The sequence below is a fragment of the Oncorhynchus tshawytscha genome, linkage group LG13, assembly GCF_018296145.1.
Source record: "Oncorhynchus tshawytscha isolate Ot180627B linkage group LG13, Otsh_v2.0, whole genome shotgun sequence".
NCBI lineage: Eukaryota > Metazoa > Chordata > Actinopteri > Salmoniformes > Salmonidae > Oncorhynchus > Oncorhynchus tshawytscha.
In genome coordinates this window covers 69582234-69602575 of record NC_056441.1, presented here as the reverse complement: position 1 = coordinate 69602575, position 20342 = coordinate 69582234, and the positions used below count along the sequence as shown (strand labels likewise).

At 43.9% G+C, this 20342-nt stretch overlaps 1 protein-coding gene across 1 annotated transcript in view; it reads left to right on the top strand.

The window, feature by feature from the left end:
* The window catches only part of LOC112266151 (kin of IRRE-like protein 3), a 132226-nt gene that overhangs the window by 35361 nt on the left and 76523 nt on the right, over positions 1-20342 (top strand). The window lies entirely within an intron of this gene.

The following is a 20342-nucleotide window of genomic DNA, read 5'->3' as shown; positions in this document are numbered from 1 at the left end:
GCCCTGCATTTAACTCACACTGCCCAGAGCTGTGGCAGAGCAATGGCAGCCGACAGATTTGTGTCCACATATATGATCCTTAGCGCCCCCTAGGAGTCAGAGAGTGGATTTACGTCTGTCACATCAATCTTCAAGCCTACAGTCAGAATTAACACATTTGCTGTTATTAGCCCATCATGTTTGAAGGTGTCTGTCTCTCTGTCAAAGGGCCAGTAGCTAGTTTATGAACGTAAACAAGTCGGCTTCTCCCCCGTAGGGCCGCACTCCATCATGCTCGTGCTAGCATACTTGGTATGCATGCCCTGTGTTGCTGGCTTGCTGCTGATTCAGTTTAGCAAGATAGCTAGCGTTCAGCGCTAGCCTCATATGACCACAGGGGGGCTTCTTCTGATTCTCAGTCTGGACTCTCCACGCTGATCTAATTCTTATAGAGCCTCACCTCTCTCTCTCTCCAGCTGTCTAGCCCTTTTCTTCCCAAACACTAGACCTTTTTCTTCTCCCCTCCGTCAAAAGACTCAGCACTGATGAGATAGAGATGCACAGAACAGTGAAAGTAAACAATGCTGCTCCCTCAGACAGCAGGGAGGTGGGACAATGAATATGCCTGCAACAGCGATATGACACTGAAAGGAGTAAATCAGTAGGCGTTCCATCTCAACTTTATTTCAAAAGACTTAAACACTCACCAGTCAAAAACTTGATGTGTCTCCCTAGCTACACACCAGATGGCTTTTCCATAGGAGCATCATACGAGCCACTAAAGCTAAGCAGAATATCCATCTGCATTGTTGGTTAAGGGCTTGTAAGTAAGCATTTCATGGTAAGTATTTGGCGCATGTGACAAATACAATTTGATTTGAATGTATGTTTTATTAATCAAATAAAAGTTTGAGTTTCCTGGGTTACAAATTATGTTATGCATAATTACAACACATACCTCTTGCATGTAGTTACAGGATACCAGAAATCCTTAAGGATGGATATGTTAAATACTCTCACAAACAAGAGGTGTTTCTGGTCAGTAGAGATTACATTTTGTGGGCAGTGGATCTGAATAAATAATTTTATGTTTTTAATTAAACTCTCAAGCTAATTTGTCCACTTTCCCCTTATCTCTACCAGCAGGCAGTTTAGAGCAGTTTAGAGCTAGTGGTCAAATCTCAGTTATTGTGGCTCATCAGTCCCCATCCGTCAGCATGGACACTTTATTCACTGCACCAGCAAATTGAACCAGCAAGCATTATGTCTAGTGCTCCATCTCTGTAATGTATTTGAAGGTATTTTTAACACCAGATAGCACAACACACATTTGAATGACCTGAAACACATTATTCATTCTGTTTTTTCAAGGTTAAATAGGGACGTGAAGAGGACACCTCTGTAATAGGGATGCCACTACAAGGGGATATATGTTAATGCCCACCACACTCATGTTATCAAGAATTCCCGCTTGCATGCTCAAGCATTTCAATCAGATAACCACTCTTCAGTCCTCTGTTTGGTTCATTATCCTGCTTGAGTTTGTTATTGACTGGGACTCTATTTGGCCCTAGAGATACCTGGCCGGTAAATCAAAGCCTGAAACATCCATGTGGATGCAGGCAATTTGAAACTCGATGACAAAATGTTCAATCAAAGTCCTCATTATATCTGGTTTGGATCAATGTTTTGGGTGGTTTGGTAGGAAAAGATCAACTTTTGCATGGGTAGTAAGGTTTGATAGCACTATGATGGCTGCCCGAAATCCTCAGAGTTACCTAGCCTTCATGTACTGTTCAGGAACCACCTCTAGTTTTCCTTGAGCATTGGAGATGGGGAAAAAGCGGTTTTCACTAGTAGCACAATGTGAAGGACAGCTGAGCTGCATCTTTTGCTTCCCCCTACACACCTACAGTACACATTTGGCTGCTGTTGGCCAAGGGTCAGCTCTGTTAATTGGGGGCCGAAGAGAGAAGCTATGACGACACCTGTCACCTTGACCGGGGATTGCTGGGTCACACCAGGGCCAGTGGGGTAGCATGGGGAGGGGTGAAGAGGTAAACAGTACAGAGAGGTGGGGGGTGTAAGAGAGAAGCAAAGAGAGAGAGAGCGGGAGAGAGAGAGCGAAATAAAGTGAGAGAGAAAGAGAGAGCGAGCGTGAAAGAGAGTTAGAGAGAAAGTGAGAGAGGGAGCATAGGTTGTGACATTGTAAGTACAGAGAGAACCTGCTCTCCAGCTATGCAGGTGTGGGAGAGAGATGTCAACCTGCAGTCCACAGGGGTTAGAACAGGAACCGCCAGGGTGTCGCACACATCTCCTCTCCTCCCTCTTCTCCTCCTCGCCTAGCTCCCTGTCACACACTGGGAACTAACAGAGACATGCTTCACCTCTTTCAGTATACAGACAAGGACTAACAGAGACTCCAGCTTTGCACTGTAAACAGCTACATACAGTAGCCTGCTCATTTACAGAACATCGCTAAAGCATGGTTTGTGGCAGTGACACTCATCATCTTTGTTATCTCTGAGTTGTTCTCCAGTAAGACCACTCATCATTATCCTCCCACTGCTCCTCAAGTCCTAACATGTCCTTAATGGCTTCAGACTGAAACGTGTTCGCTATGTTAATGTTGTAAGCCTACAGTACATGACCTGAAGCAGTCATACCGGCATATGCCACCACTGGGTAGTTTAACGGAGCATCCTAATCACTGTTAGTATGCCTGTTGTTCCCACTGCTAATTTCACCTAGCTGTGCTCTAGCTCGTCACCTACAGTAGACAAGCCACATACACTATGTCCTACAAGTGGAAGGCAGCAGAGCAGGGACATGGGCAGGGACATGTTAGTCCACCCCAGGGCACCAGTCCAACTCACTCAGCCTGGCTGGAACAGTGTTCCCCCTCACAGCAGCATTTTCACACTGTGTGCCAGTCCACATTTGGGTTGAGGTGAGGTGAGTGCCCCTGTGCCTGGGAGGGAGGCAGGAGAGCTAGCACAGACGTGGCTGGGCAGGATCCTTCTTGCAAGGATTAGCCTGCTAAAGGTCAGACTAGCTGTCAGAGCAGGGCATGAGTTCTAATCTCCCTCTCTCCATCTGACCTTTCCAAAGCTACATTAGCTCCATCAGTGGCTGCTGAGGTTACACTGCTACACCATGCAGAATCTGCCCACTTGTGGGTGTGATAGGTGGCGTTTTGCAAGTTAGCAGGGCTATAGCTGCTTTAACCTGTGTGACAGTGAGGAAGCGTAATATCCTCCTAGTGCAGGAGTTTAGTGTAGGAGGTTAAATGAATGAGTCACCAGTTAGGCTAGGCTAACAGGCCTGTCAGCTCTCTGTGCTCCAGCCAGTCATAATGGTCGCCCTCTCCTCGTGAAGCCCTCTAGCAAATTGGTTTAGAACACGTCATCACCACCACTTAGGGTGGTTAAGACATACCACATACCTCAGTAGGCACACATTCCAGTGGAGAGGAGAGCAAGGCTTCCTATATCATCAACAGGTTTAAATGGATCTCATTGCGACATAATGAGGTATATATAACCTCTGTGGAGGGAAGTGGATGGCACAATTTCGAAGACTAACTTCTGGATTCTGAGTCGGATACAGTACAGCATATCCCCATTACGCTCTCATTAGATAGAGACAAGGCCATTGTTGAATATTTTCCCACTTCACTGTTCACTCCTGGCCTTTTCCTACCCTCATCAAGTCCAAGAAGATCTATGTCGAGCAGGATTCTTCACCAGGGACCATCCTCCTTCTACAGTGTTAATGAGACTGGAAACGTGGGCCCATTCGGTCACACAGACATTAAACCATTGTTAGGTACACAGTTAATTATCACTTGTTAACTCTGTATGAGACAGTTAGGGAACCTCCCAAGCCCACTGAGGTAGAAAGTGGTGCACAAGCAGTGTCTGAACTCTGCTTTGGGTCCTGCGGTGCCCGGGCTACCTCCGTCACACCTGGTCGGGGAAGTACCCCAGTGTATAATCACTTCAATACCATTAGTCAGACAGGACCCGACAAAGCTAAAGTTTACCTTTGTTGGAAGCTGTGTGTGTGAGTCAGTGAGCTCATGCCATGCGTGTTGATTCGCAGGAGCATGTCTAAAATACATGACATGTTGGGATTGACAGGAGTATGAAGGAGACATCAGATTAGCAAGGGGAAGAGTAAGATGCTATAGATGGGTTTCAAAACTCTTTGACTTTCGGGAGCTGAATTATTGCCCCAGGCAGCGCTTCCGGCAACAGAACTTTCAAGAGGTGGGGAGTTGAAGTCAGAAGGTGGGGAACCGTGCAAAAAGGCTGTCCTGTGGATTCACACTGCAATGCACCAGTTGAGGATGGGGATCTGACATGGGCCCCAGAGGGAAGGCCTGCAGCCCAGAGTGAGTGAGGGTAACATGGGAGAAGACTCCCCTGAGCTACGATATCAAACCTCTAGCACTCCTCAGAGGACTGGCTCTCTCTGTTCACTATTATCCAGACAATGCCCAGTCTTAACACCCTCGCCAGTCTCCAGATGCCCCCAAGGCTCTGCTGGTTACCATGCAGTCAGGGAGGAGAAGTGTGGGTGTTGTAGTACCTTTGAAATGACTGGAGATTGAGATGTGCTGTGAGATACAGGTCCCTGCCTTTTTTGAAAAGTGGTAATCTATAGTGCAGATTCCACTTTCAACAGTATACTAGTGGGATGTTTTTATTTATAAAGAGAATAACTTTTATGTTGAGAACAAAATCTTTTTAGGGTGGGTTTGACTTAAGAGCAACACCTTAATCTAGCAAAATGGTGACATTTGGCTCTCTCACTGAATCCAGCTATTGCATAATATGTTTTCTCCTTCACTGAAAAACAGTAGTTTGACAAACAGTGTTTTGAAGATGACCCTGGAACTGGTAGGATAACTGGTAGGATAACTGGTAGGATAAGCACGCATCTCTCAGGTTAAAAATGCTAAAATAAAGACGAGCAATTCCATTGATCTATTTCACGTCTGATTAATACTGATGCATTCTGGGGCTATTTGCCCACAGAGTCTCTGGCAAACCTTTACCCTCTCGTTTACGTCACTGCCTAAATGCTGTGCCCACAAAATAAGGCACAGCTGTGCACTTAATGGCATTTGTTAATGTACTGTAAAGGACATAAAATATAAATGGCTTCGTTTTCTGCAAGCTCCCTCTTTTATATAATATGCTTTATATGTTGAATTCCCATTTATTTATTTGAAGGCAGGTGTGATTCATGTCCTTGCAATTGCTGTAAAGTCGTTACATTGAAAAGCTAATTCTGTTTTGATTGAGTGATTTTCCTGAAAATGGTGTCGTGTACAAGGTAGCAGCATGATAGCATATCCAAATTGAGATGTGTTTGGTCCCATTTGGGCATGGATATGCACTTCTGTAAAAATCCATTGGAAGAAGACATCCAGGGAGTTGCCAGAAATTGCCAACCCTGTTTGGTCCTCTCTGAGACAGAACTCTCTGCCATTGTGTCACACCCTGACCTTAGAGAGCCTTTTTTATGTCTCTTTTGGTTTGGTCAGGGTGTGATTTGGGTGGGCATTCTATGTCCTTTATTTCTATGATTTGTGTTTCTATGTGTTGGCTGGGTATGGTTCTCAATCAGGGACAGCTGTCTATTGTTGTCTCTGATTGGGAATCATACTTAGGTAGCCCTTTTTACCTCCTTTCAGTGTAGGTAGTTAGCCCCCTAAGCGTCACGGTTGTTTATTTCGGTTGTCGTTTTGTTGGCGACATTTTAAAAGTAAAGAAAATGTACGCTCACCGTGCTGCACGTTGGTCTACTTCCAACGACACCCGTGACACATTGACAGGTCATCTCATTCTATAACCTTTAGCCCACATCACCTCCTCTGTAGCACAGAAATGACCATGTCCAGACATTCAGGGAAAGTCCATAATCTTGTCTTTTTTTCAGTAATATGATATACTGTATGTAAAAAAATTCAAAAGGGCTTCCTGAATCTTAAACCACCTTCACCCATTTTCAGTAAAACATTAATACAATGCTGTCAGGGAAGGATTCAAAGAAAGACGGTGGTCCACATTAAATAATTTTTTACCTTATATACACTTATGGTGAAGTGTGCACTTGAGTGATAATGACTTTCTTTAGCCATGTGGTATAGCGCCCAGGACTGAAATGGATCTCTTTATTAGGAACTCAATGGATTCCTTTTAGCGAAGGTGTGGTGTAATGCCGCTTTGACTCAGGATGCTATCTCATGTCAGCAGCCTCATACACATCTTCTGATAAAGCCTCCTCTCCCCCTCGTCCTGTAATAACAGCCCTGTCTCCGACAGGTTGCTACCTGCAGTCTGCCTCTCATCTCCAGTCTCACAAAGGCTTTCCTCTCTAATGCTACAGATAGTGTTGGGAGATGGATGCTGCTCAAGTCAAAGAAGTACATTAGCGACACTTCCATCACTTGCATTCTTTATGTGCTACGAGTCCTCAACCCCCCAGACTTGAGTTGAGATAAGAGAGCTCTAATGGTTACACAAACAGACTCATGACGCTGTCATCGGGACAATGTAGTTGAACTCTGACCCAGAACCCTCTCTCTGTGTGTCTGTCTCTGCCATACGAGGGAAGTCTATTTCCTACTGGCAGGGGAAGAGTGAAGCGTTACAAATGCATCACGACTAGATTGGAGAGCAGTTGCACTTAGTGCTAGGCTGCTCTGACAACACAAATGTGGCAACATACCGTCTTAAAGGATAAAACCATGTAATATGGTCCATTTGGTGATGTCCAGTGACAGCTGGGAGATGGAACTCTGTACTTAACTTAATGCCACACAATGCCACGTATTGGGAGAAAACAAAAGGGACTGCAGGCTGTTGTAACCTGGTGGTGGCTACACACACACACGCGCGCACGCACACACACACAGAGAAAAACTAAGCAAAACAAAGAAACAAATGATTTGTCATTATTTGTCACAATATCCAAATCCTAATCACAGCTTATATGACAATAAATAAGCATGGGATCATTATGTCAGAGTTCATGGTGATGGTGGTGGGATGGCTTCTTGGTGGTAATGGCTATGGCAGCGCTGTTGTCGTTGTTTTGATTTAACCTGGCAGTTTTGCTGTGGCGAGCAGCTCCCCCAAATCAAGGCTAAGTGGCGGATTCATCAGTATCCCGCCGACACAGAACACTCGCCTGGTGGTGACACTGTGGTGGGCACTGATTGGGACAAATACGTCTCCCTCTGGTGTCAGCTCTCATTCACCTATCTGAGCGTCGGTTGAAAGAAAGACAAATGTTTTGATTAGGGGCCTCTCTCAATGTCACGGCGGCCAGCGGATAAAAATGAGACGAGGTCCTCGCTAAGGGAGCAGCAGAGATGGGGGAAGAAGAGGAAAATGGATGTATCCGCTGTCTGGAGGGCATTAAATGGGCTTTTTATGAGCGAGAGAAAGCGTCAACAGTACAAGCATCTATTTTAATGAGTCCCGTATCCCATTGCCAGAGGATCATTTTTAACCTTTGCTTGGTAATATCATTTCCAATAACATGATATTCGGAAAACTATAAACAATAACATAAGCCACGTTACTGCTGCCTTCATGATTAAACATGATTTTTAGACTGCATGGCATTGTATTGATCAATCTTCTTGTCATAGATTCTTAGATTCTCCTCTGGTAGTGTGAGGGAAAGGCCATCTATGGGGAGAGATTCTTCCTGCGTAGACAATTAGGAGCCTTGGTGACAACAGTGATGTAATCACCATCATGGCCTTCACTATAGTACACCTGGCTCTGGCTGGGAGCATAAGTTTGAATGGTTTACCTTACGCCCACCCATGTCTCATCAACCCTCCTATCCATCTCATCTCCTTGCCATGTAACGAGCTGTCAGTTATTCCCACTTAGCTTTCCAACGTCTGATGCCATCCATGAGGAGTATAGGCCAGGATTGGAATCCCATTTCTGTTGGAGCATGGGAGCATTAGCAGTCTTATTTCACCAGCAATATATGAGTTGTGGTGCTCTCTTGCTTTTTCCTCTCAGACAATAATTCATCATAGCAGACCCCTGTAGAGCCACCCAGGAACCTTTCAGAATTCCTCAGATGTGCTTTAACGGACCTGACCCCCTGGCTGATCACACACTGAACAGGAGATGTATTAACTTGAGCCATCTCCAACCGGCTTTGTTCCTAAAAAGAGTCAAAAATGTATTTTGATTTGTAAAGTTGCTCTATGAATTTTTTTTACCTCCCCCCTATTCTTTCTCCCTCCTTCCTGGCTGGCGGCCTTGGGCTGTGTTTTAGAGTCTTTTGTACTTGCAGCAGGAGAATCAATCGAAGGAATCAAAGTCGCTGAGGATACATTTCTCTCTCTCTCCTACACCCTCCACTCTTGTTCAATCAGCCAAACACTAGGCAGACTGAACCCAGCATCTGATATAGAACACTTTTTCTCCCACTGAGAAATTAATGCACTTTTTTATGTTAGGTTTGAGAGAAAAACCTTGAAGAATTTGACACGTCAACAGCATGCTGTAGAAAACGTTCAACAACTTGAGCTGCATTTGCGCTTCTGTGTTGCACTTCTCAAACAATACTCAATTGTGGCTAAATGAGAATGGTGTCAATCAATTACATTTGGCAAGGCCAACTTTTTAATTGTCATTGGGACAAACCAAGCCCAACTGTGAAGCAGCAGAAAATACAACACTACTTTATTCCCATTGTTGTTTTGGACACAGCAAGTCTGCAAAGGAAGGACACATTGTAGAACAATACAAGTCGACAAGGGAGAGATCCATTATGGGACAACTTAGTATGTTGAGCACTGCTAGCATTATAAAGCTGAACTAAAGAGCCATCATCACAGCTTACATTTAATTGCTGACACCATTTATCACACAAACTCCCGATTTCCCAGTATACCTTTTCCTGTCTACTGTAACAGTTAAATACAGCTGACAAATTAGTGTCCTCATCCAGTTTAAGTGTTTGGGGATTAGCACCCCCTATGTAAGCTCACTGACTTTGTCATCTCTATATTTCTCAGTAATAAGATTCACAAAACACTTTTCAGGGTGAATACATTTTCAAAACAAACTCCCTGTAGACAAGGTGTTGCATGTGCTCCAAGATACATTTAGTAGAAAAATAAACGCCTTCCACACAGAAGAATGTGTGATGCTGATAATATTTCATTCTCTTTACAATCCTGGGGTTGACAGCTTTAGTAGGCTGATCAAATATGACTGCATATAGTTCAGAACTTGACATATTGTTAACTTGGTTAGGTTATCTCTATTTATTAGACCCTGAACGTGAATTGTACACATTTCCTCACCTTTCATGACACAGCAGTTATGCCTTTGGGCTTATTTCAAAACACTTCATCTGTCTTTCGATTTAATTTTTGTCAAAAAGGAGATAGTCGCTCAATGCCTTGAACCCAATATGCCATGAAATCCGTATCTTTTATCTCACCAACCCACAAAATATGAGCTATGGCTTGACAAAGGGCTGTGTGGCTCTCGACCTGTTGTGACACAGCATGTAATGGAAAATTGGACTCTCCCTTTAAATGTATGATGTGTCCATTGAAGCACATCCATCAAGCAACTCAACCGAGGCTGGCCAAAGATCTCATCTCTCAATAATGAATCTGATCAATCCCAATAAAAGCACATTGTGACTGGACCTTTCAAGGTCTATCTCTAGCAAAAACGTATTCCCTTTATAAAGCATCAAGAGTTTCACTACACGACTATTCCAAGAAAGTGCTTGGTCTTAATGTCTCAGCTACAACCCCATTGTGATATCTCCTTGAAGCCTTGCCATTACACATTGCACTGTGTGATGGAGAGGCCTGAAGAGCCATGGAGGAAGTTCATAGAGTGAGAACCTAATTGCAATGCTGGGGAAACAGAAGGGGCCCTTCTATTTCAATCAGACACATCTGATCTTCACACTCCTTCTACCCATTTTTCATTACCATCTCTTTTATGTTTTTACTTGTCATTATGAAAAACTCAAAGCTTAAAAAAAAAAGTAAAGTTTGCAAACAGCCTCTGGGTTTTCAATCAATACACGTCCTGAGAGACTGCTGTGTTACATTGCACTCTATGCTAAGTGAACTGTTATGTCTGTTCAACTGGAGTTACCTTGGAAACAAGTCCACGGTACTCTCTTTTTCCATGACAGTAATCACAATCGCTGGTCAGATTAGTCCCATTGTTTACAGCAAAAAGCCCTAATAAAATATGATAAATATAAAGTTGGCCTATCTCTACTACATTTGAACACTTAAAAACTCAAAAGGCTGTCTGGCTAGCCATTTCCATTAGCCCTCCTTCCCATCTATTATATTAAAGGTGGAAACAGAATTAACTTAGGACAGAACATGACTTAAGAATCCATTCTTTAACTTGTGAAGCCTTAATGCTCTTTTGACTTGATTTTATGCCAACTGAAAGAAAGATGCAGGCCAGAAAGATTTAATAAAGGTTTCTGGCACTAGATATTCGAATGTCTGTATTCCGTAGAAACAATATTTTTTCTTTCTGCCCCTGTGGCTGATGATGGAGAGTGTGTCTATGAGGCTGTCTCTCGTTGCCATTTGTAATTTTTTTAACTCATCATTGGAAGCAATCCGTCTTGATTGTGCCTCAGCAACTGTCCTGTTCCACTAACGAGCAGCGCGAGAGCGGGCATAAATACACAGGCTTCCCGCGGCTGCGGTGTTTATCTTTCCTGCTCCATGTATTTACAGTCTCAGAGACAAATCTTCATAAGAACAGCAGCCATCACATTGCAGAGAGGGCCTGGTGGATATGTTGGCTTATTTGTTTTAGCAGTGGCCGGGTGAGGAAAATGGGTTTGTACATTCTGAGGGACGATAAAGACATCAATGCAATGCCTCATCTAATGGATTCCACAGCCACTTTATGAAATGTTCATTATTGCTAACTATTGCTATATCTTTGCCAGCTGTGGCTGAGGGATTCAGTTTTGTCCACATTGATGAAGTATCCAGAAAAGTCAATACATGATGTAATGTGCAGCTCAGACAATTCATCTAATTATTCAGGCAGGAGAGAAGAGAAAAACCTTGAGGCTAGTCTGAACCTAGTCTGAATCTATAAAAAAAATCTAACTTCGAACTTCATCGTTTTGGCCCATCATCACTAATACCTAGAATTGTAGCTTTGTCATGAAGATGTGGATTCTTTCCTGGTTGCCGCGGAAAAAAATGTCCATGATGATTACCCTAATTTCTTATGGACTGTCTTTCAAAATGCTTGTTCTACATTAAATGTAATTGTCAGTAACTGGGATGAAGACAAAAGCAATTCGAATTAATTTGATTTTCTGAACAGCTCACTTAAAGCCTTTCAGTGCATAGGCTTCAGGTGAAATACCAGTTAATTTACATCTGCATATCAAAAGTGAGTTATTCTTGGCTGGCAAGCTAACCATTTGTCCATCTCCAGGCCCTTTCATTTGAAGTGTCAGTTAGTCAGACTGCTTCAGACATTCTGTGCTCAAAGAATCCCTCTGAAGCGATCCAGAATATTTCAGAAGAGAAAAAAATTAAGAATAGCAAAGTGTCTTATCTTGCTTTCAAGCAAACATCATTTAAAGGCTATTATCTACTACGAGAGCTTGGACTATAAGGTTCTATCTGCTAAAAGATGATTCTGACATAATTTACTTTTAATTTCCAAACCCTCATTGGTTTGAATGGTGTAAGCAATTTTGTTTCTTGTGTTCTTTTGAACTTAACAACATGCATTGGGATATTTAGAGTACTATATAGTGTAGGTAGAGAACATCGAACAGAACAAGGCTATGTCAAAATGGAAACAAAAATGACTATAGAACCAAGCTCATATTACAATACTTGTGTGTACATCTGTGTGTGTGTGTGGGAATGCAATGAAATATCAAGGTGACCAAACATCAGGAAAGTGACCTTATAAATTGGCATATTAAGCTCTATTAAGAAGTCAATTAATGATAAATAATTGAAAAGTTAATATGGGACTGACTGACGTGGTGACCCGCAATCTCCTCAGTACTATTTTCCTATGTCATTAATTATTATAATATCATAATAGATAAGATTATAATGACCATTGATTTGAAGTTGACCTTCAGAACATGATAACATGAAATCAGGTCCCAGTATAATGTCATAAAGCTAAGTACATCATAGCAAAGGAATCCATTAAATCTCTAACTCATCCATTTTAGTCTTTTGTGGGGTACCAGGGAATATCATACAGTATGTTAGCAATCTCAAAAGGGGATGACTATGGCGTGATTTCAGTGCCAACAGTGCTCCACAGAAGACCCTTATTTTTCAATCTGATTGGTGTTTAGCACAATAGAGATAGATGAGGTGTAGGGCCTCAGCCGTGGCCTCACCTTGCTGTAGTTAATGTTAGTCAAACGATTCATGCATCACATCCTCATAATTGTCCAGCCTCACCTCACTTCCTGTCAGCCACTTAGTCCCCACGGTCCAGTCTAGAAGTAATGGTAGAAACAAAAGAGATTGATAAGTAGTGCAGGGAGTCAGAATAGCAAAGCAACTAGCTAGCTTATCCTCATACCTAATGAAAGAAACTCAGGAAAATGCCACGACTTTGAGTATTATGCACTGTGGCTTTCTGCTTTATGCCCTACTAATTAATTGATGCACCTCACAGCACAGTTCTGTGAGGTAGTCGAATTAGTGATTGCGCTCCAGATAATTAAATGCGTCAATCATGGCCCCGGCACTGTCAGTTGGAGAGGGAGTGGTGGAGTGGTTAGTGTGTGACTGATCAGCGTGTGGCGATGAAGGGCAAGAGCATGTGTCTCTGTCTCCAGGAGGAAGGACAACTGGCGGCGAGATGGAGGGGGATGCATTGTACATTTCTGCTGTCAATCACAATGTGGCATTTAACTCTAATAAGTTGGAGGCAAGGCCAAATGATCGGGGTTTGAGTTGGAACAAAGCCATTTGAGGAGAAATTACATAGAATTGAGAGTGCTGTGTGTATGGTGTAGTCTAGTATGGCTTCAAAGATCATTTACTAATGTATGACGTTTATGACTCCCTCAGCAGAGACAGATGTAGTACAGACATTGTTTACAGTTGAGAATCACATTCAATTAATTCATTTAGTATTCTTGTTATCCTATTCCCATAAAACCCAGAAGTGAATACACTGAAATACATGAATCAAAAATCGAGACTTGATGCTACTGTGGGGACTCTTGAAACGAAAACCTCCTGCAGGGAACGTCTGTATTCCGATTAGATGTTATCAACGTGCAAAAATCCAATGACATGGAAGTGCTGTCATATTTATGCAATTTTGTATCACATTCCCAGCAAAGGAAGATTACTTTTTAAAGTAAGACTGCATTCGGGCTCCCAAGTGGCGCAGCGGTCTAAGGCACTGCATCTCAGTGCAAGAGGCGTCACTACAGTCCCATCACATCCGTCCGTGATTGGGAGTCCCATAGGGTGGTGCACAATTGGCCCAGAGTTGTTCGGGTTTGGCCAGGGTAGGTCGTCAAGAATTTATTCTTAACTGACTTGCCTCATTAAATAAAGTTTTTTTTATTTTTTATTATAAAAATGTTCGTGCTGTCTGCCCTTCTGAAAGAAGTTATTTTAATCCCGGATTTTTATCACTTGTTGGTCCAGTGTAAAATTAACCTTCCTCCACTGACCTCCCTGACTTGCTGGTCCACATTCTCTGGTGTCTTTCTTTTTTGTGGAATCTACACATCGCACATATGGAAACACAGTTTTAAGATGTGCCTTGTTGGGGATTGAGAATTAGGGAGCCAAAGCGATATATTGGGCGATAAGCCGGAAGGATGAGCTGTAGATAAACATTTGGCTATGGAGATATAGGCAGAGAGGTGGGGAGCTCAGATTGATCCAGACATCAGGTTAGGCCCAATAGGCAGAATTCAATTAGAGAGAGATGGGTTTAGATACAGTAATCCATATTGCTGGGGTTTGTGTTTACTTTGGTCCTCAGGCTTGGATTAGTGGAGAACTGCTGGAGTCCTTTTACCCATTATTGTGTCCTCAAATAACTCACATCGCCTCGGCACAGGTAAATTTAAAGCCTGTCGCTGCGCTTAGATAATTTTCCTATCTGTCTTCAGTGGGGGACTTTTCATCTTTGGGCAGGAGGAACTGTGGGGGCCCACTAGCTGAGTGGATGGTGATTCTAACATGACTGAGGTTGCCTTGGATGTTGAAAAGGAAAACACAATAATGCTGGGATTTATTCATTCATTTCACACTCTCATTAGAGGTAGCTGGGCTCGGCAGACAGTCCCCATGGAAAACAGGCACAGGATTAGGAGACGGAGCTGCCGCCCCCAGCAAATGAATACACCGACACAGCATGCCCAGTGGGTGGGAGAGGAGGTATAGGGAGGGATGTTAGGAGGGGCAGGTGATTGGCATATCCATGCCAATATAGCCGTCAGGGAAGCCATACCATGCGCTCGGCCAAAGTTGTCACAAAACTACTTTGCAAACACCTTCCCTATTGTACATTCCACCTTCTCTCTAGCTCTCTCAGGGCTGAGGAAATGTGAAGACCAGGGGGATAATAGTCCCTGCTTATGATCCGTAGCTGAGCTTCAGGCAACGCGGACGGCATGACAGGCATTGGGCGGCCGCCGCTCTGATTAGTAATCTCAAGTGGACTGGATGTGTGGCTCTAATGGTAATTTCTAGGTCTGATTGGCAGACAGCGGTGAGATTGGGGCCCGCAGCGAGGCCGTTAGCGCTGGGTGAAGTGTGTGGAAACGCAATCACCATCCAACTGTAAACAAATGATCTGAAGTGAAATGAAAACATTAGGTGAAGGCAATGTACTCATACAGGCATTATGTGGCCCTGCTCAGCACCTCTAACAGCCTGCTTCCTCCAGAACCCTCAGCCCTTCATTCCCAATCATAGGTCTGCCGCCTTTAATTAATCAATTGACCCACAGAGTTCAATCAAAAGGCGTTGTGTGAATGAGCAGTGATTTGTGTTAGTTAAATAGGGAGAGATGCAGCTGCAAGTTCACTCAGGGGTTGAGCAGAGGTCGGGAGGCCGATGGGTCAATGGTGAGAGGTATTCATGTTCTATATGGCCCTACTTGAAAAACAACAAAGGATAGACCCCATTTATTCTATTGCTGCGGACAGAGACACGCCAAGGTATCATGTAGTGGCACTCTCATCTCCATCTGAGAGAAACATACCTCCCATTCACAGAAAAATGGAGACTTAACTGGTCAGCGCTTTTTATATAATTTCTTTGTGAAAACAGGTGAGAGGTTTAAGCTTGAGGAGGTGTTTCTAGGTGGGGAAGCCTCCCTACCTCCCTCCCTCCCTCAGGTTGTCCTCAGTGATCGTCACCTGATGTCTACACTATCTCTACAAATGTCACCACATTCCTACACACATACACACCTGACCCCTCTAATCAGGCCCCGTTTATCTCAGCATATTGCTTTGTCTAGACATTTCACAAGGCTCATTCTCATCTTCCTCCATTAGCAGAAGTTAATAAAGCGTTATTAAGAGGGATCTCTGCTCTCTTCTGTCTCCTCCAGCACCTGAGCCTCACTGAAATCAGCATTCTCTCCAGCTACCAGCACCTCCAAAACCCCACCATTTTTTTCATTCACTGTCTATTTGTTATTATAAAATCGGCTGGGTTTTTCTTGCTCCACTTTAGTTTTTGTCTCTCACTCCTCATTTTTGATCATCTGGTGTTATCGACCCACCATTCTTCTGCATGGGGAGAGGAGGAGGAGAGGAGGAGAGGAATCTGTTGTCTCCACTTCACTGCACGTCATGCTTGGCTGCCCCTGCAGCTGGCCCAGGGAGGAAGAGGAGGAGGTAAATGAGGGGGCTCCGCTAAAGCCGCCCTGCTGTCCAACGGAGCCGAAAGCTGGCAGATGCGACAGAGCCTTGTACGACGCACAGGGCTGTGACTTCACCGACACTGCTGAAGGACCTCCAGTCTTAAATGGGCTTACTCTGCTCCCCCATCCCTTCCCCATCCACCCTAACCCCCACCCCTACCCTGTTCTCAGTGCTCCTCTGGTGACCTACATATGTGGACTGCCATAGATAGCCTTTTTACGTGAATGAAGCAGATCTCCATTTTGCTGGTCAAGTGGCCACACCAGGTGGACCTGGTTTTTCTCTGTGGGTGCGCACCTCTTAATCTCCCAGCTTCTCTCTCCCCCTCTCTCTCTACCACAGACTTCTGCAGCCCTCCTACGTCTGTATGGGTCTATGAGAGGCTGTACTCTTGAGAAACCTCTGTGCTCCCGCATTTATGTCTGTGGAGAATGGCTCTTTCATCAACTAACGGGGTGGTTTATGAATACTGGGGGGGTTAACAATAGCTTTGGCACTGTTTGATCTAGTCTATATTCACCTAGTGAACCTGGAATTTGTGCATAATGTGTGTAGTGTGCATATTTCCTTTATGCAGATTTTAGAATATTAACTTGAAAATCTGTTGCCAATTGGATGGAAACCAAGCTACTGTCTTGAAACAGAGTATCTCCAGAAGGGAATATTTAGGTTAGCATGTTTTTTTGGCAGGAGTTTTTAGGCATTGAATTATTTTTCATTACCGTTTTAATTAGATGTTAGTAGTAATTAAAATAATCATCCTAGGCTGTGAATAATAATAATTACTGGTGAGTTGAAGACCTGATGCAGGAGGAAGGGAGGCTGTGACAACCTCTGAGAAAATCATCTTAATCTGTCTAATTTGTTACAATGACGGGAAGGATTTTGACGGGGTGGGGAGAAGGGATTTGAACAGCGGGTTAGAAGATGGAGAAGGTATGGGGGTATTAGTGCTGCCAAGGCGGAGACGCCTCCGACATTAAATCAATTACAGCACAGGTTGAAGTGGTTGATAATAGCAATCCTGACTGCGAGGATAGAGGGCGGAAAAGAAGCTAATTTTCTTGCATTCTCTTCTTCTCTCACATGCCAAAAGATTTCACAAGCTGCTGTCTCTCCTACCATGTGTCTGAGCACTGACTGGTTCACTGCGTGTAGCCAAGGTATACCCCTCCTAGGGGAGTCGGAACAAGGCTGTCTGGGTAGTATACCCAAGGCCAACACAACAAAAGCGTCACAGGAAAACATGCCAGAGAGGCCTGTCGTGTTCCCGAAGATGAATAGCCCAGTATACTGTATGCTTACAGATTCTCAGCTCATTTTTTCAGATGTTGATTTAATAATGAGGGCGCATGCACGAGATGCGGCATACAGTGGGTGAGAATTTGTATAAATCAATATGGAGACTTGTGTTTACCTTTTAACTAGCCATCACTCATGTTTCATCGGTCACATGACTAAATATGACTGATGTGTTTACTAATGTAATACTTACACTGATGTAAAGACATTGTGTTTATATTTCTATCATCTATTATTGTCCCTCTCTCTGCTTTGTGTTAATGTTGTAAAAACAAAGCTAATCTGTTTTTTCTCTGTAATTACTATCAGAAAATAGGAAAACAACAACCCAAAGCAATTCCAATATGTTGTGTAGATAGAGGTGCATTAAAGACAGGAACATCATTTACTATGTTTGTTGTTATTGCTATTATTGCAATCCGTTACCTTTCCTCTCCTATCTGCCACTTTTATTCCCCTTGGACATATTGCAACAGAATTATCAGGGTGGGAAGCACATATCTCTTCATTATTTTCTTTGTTTGTGTGTGGATTGGGTTTTTTGTGTGTACATAAGAGGGAAAGCCAAGGCCATCCTAAGCTTTGCACAACAATTTCACTTGAAAGTTTTAAAAAATAAGATAAAAAGAAAGGAGAGAAATCAACGAGAGTCCGTCTTATTGATCTGAGACCACGTCACTTGTTAGCCTCAGTCGAGATTCCTTCCTTATTCCCCCCCATCCCAAGATGCATTGCCTGTCTTTACATTATAGTAAGCCGAACACTGTGTTTTACCTCCTGGTAAACACAATGTGCTGGAGAGGCTAACATCTCAGCCAACCCCAGCTTCAGATGATGACAGCGAGACGCAAGCAGGCGAGAACTATGGCCCAGATGACAGGCTGACTTTAAAAGGCTTTTTTTCTCCCTGCTATTCCTCTCAGAAGACTTTCCAATTACCCAATGGTCTTTGTGCTACAGTGTGGTAGGATGCCAAGGAGAAGGGGATGGAGGGCTGCTGTTCAGGTGGACTCAGAGGGAGATAGCTTCAAAGATATCAGAGCCTCAACATGCTCACCAACACTCTGCATGTCAGTGACACGTCTCACTAAGTGCCATTCCCTGACTGCACCTCCAGTACCCTGTGTCCACCCCACCACCCCCTCCCTACCCCTAATGGGGTCTGTCACACCGCACTTTCTGCCTGAGCTCTGGTAGCACCATGCGGCTAATAAAGGGAATGGATGAAGTACATTAATGTGAGTGTGAGGGAATGTCTGCCAGAGATGTGGTGTTAGCAGACGGGGCTGTGATTTCGAGTGTGTGTCATGCGAGCAGCCAATAGAGATGTGTGAAATCCTATGTAAATGAAGATTGCTTTTCCGAGTAGAGTTTCAGCAAAGTGGAACAACTCTAATGCACCTATCTTGTTGGGTTAGGGGTTTGGTGTTTGCAACAGTCCTTTTGGGTTAGATTTTTGTTAGGTTTGGTGTTTGCACCAGTCTGTATGGGTTAGGTGTGTGTGCCAGTCTGTATGTGTTAGGTGTTTGTGCCAGTCAGTTTGGGTTAGGTGTTTGTGCCAGTCTGTATGGGTTAGGTGTTTGTGCCAGTCTGTATGGGTTAGGTGTTTGTGCCAGTCTGTATGGGTTAGGTGTTTGTGCCAGTCTGTATGGGTTAGGTGTTTGTGCCAGTCAGTTTGGGTTAGGTGTTTGTGCCAGTCTGTATGGGTTAGGTGTTTGTGCCAGTCTGTATGGGTTAGTTGTTTGTGCCAGTCTGTATGGGTTAGTTGTTTGTGCCAGTCTGTATGGGTTAGGTGTTTGTGCCAGTCTGTATGGGTTAGTTGTTTGTGCCAGTCTGTATGGGTTAGGTGTTTGTGCCAGTCTGTATGGGTTAGGTGTTTGTGCCAGTCTGTATGGGTTAGGTGTTTGTGCCAGTCTGTATGGGTTAGGTGTTTGTGCCAGTCTGTATGTGTTAGGTGTTTGTGCCAGTCTGTATGGGTTAGGTGTTTGTGCCAGTCTGTATGGGTTAGGTGTTTGTGCCAGTCAGTTTTGGTTAGGTGTTTGTGCCAGTCTGTATGGGTTAGGTGTTTGTGCCAGTCTGTATGGGTTAGGTGTTTGTGCCAGTCTGTATGGGTTAGGTGTTTGTGCCAGTCTGTATGGGTTAGGTGTTTGTGCCAGTCTGTATGGGTTAGGTGTTTGTGCCAGTCTGTATGGGTTAGGTGTTTGTGCCAGTCTGTATGTGTTAGGTGTTTGTGCCAGTCTGTATGGGTTAGGTGTTTGTGCCAGTCTGTATCGGTTAGGTGTTTGTGCCAGTCAGTTTTGGTTAGGTGTTTGTGCCAGTCAGTTTGGGTTAGGTGTTTGTGCCAGTCTGTATGGGTTAGGTGTTTGTGCCAGTCTGTATGGGTTAGGTGTTTGTGCCAGTCTGTATCGGTTAGGTGTTTGTGCCAGTCAGTTTTGGTTAGGTGTTTGTGCCAGTCAGTATGGGTTAGGTGTTTGTGCCAGTCTGTATGGGTTAGGTGTTTGTGCCAGTCTGTATGGGTAAGGTGTTTGTGCCAGTCTGTATGGGTTAGGTGTTTGTGCCAGTCTGTATGGGTTAGGTGTTTGTGCCAGTCTGTATGGGTTAGGTGTTTGTGCCAGTCTGTATGTGTTAGGTGTTTGTGCCAGTCTGTATGGGTTAGGTGTTTGTGCCAGTCTGTATGGGTTAGGTGTTTGTGCCAGTCTGTATGGGTTAGGTGTTTGTGCCAGTCAGTTTGGGTTAGGTGTTTGTGCCAGTCTGTATGGGTTAGGTGTTTGTGCCAGTCTGTATGGGTTAGGTGTTTGTGCCAGTCTGTATGGGTTAGGTGTTTGTGCCAGTCTGTATGGGTTAGGTGTTTGTGCCAGTCTGTATGGGTTAGGTGTTTGTGCCAGTCTGTATCGGTTAGGTGTTTGTGCCAGTCTGTATGGGTTAGGTGTTTGTGCCAGTCTGTATGGGTTAGTTGTTTGTGCCAGTCTGTATGGGTTAGTTGTTTGTGCCAGTCTGTATGGGTTAGGTGTTTGTGCCAGTCTGTATGGGTTAGGTGTTTGTGCCAGTCTGTATGGGTTAGTTGTTTGTGCCAGTCTGTATGGGTTAGTTGTTTGTGCCAGTCTGTATGG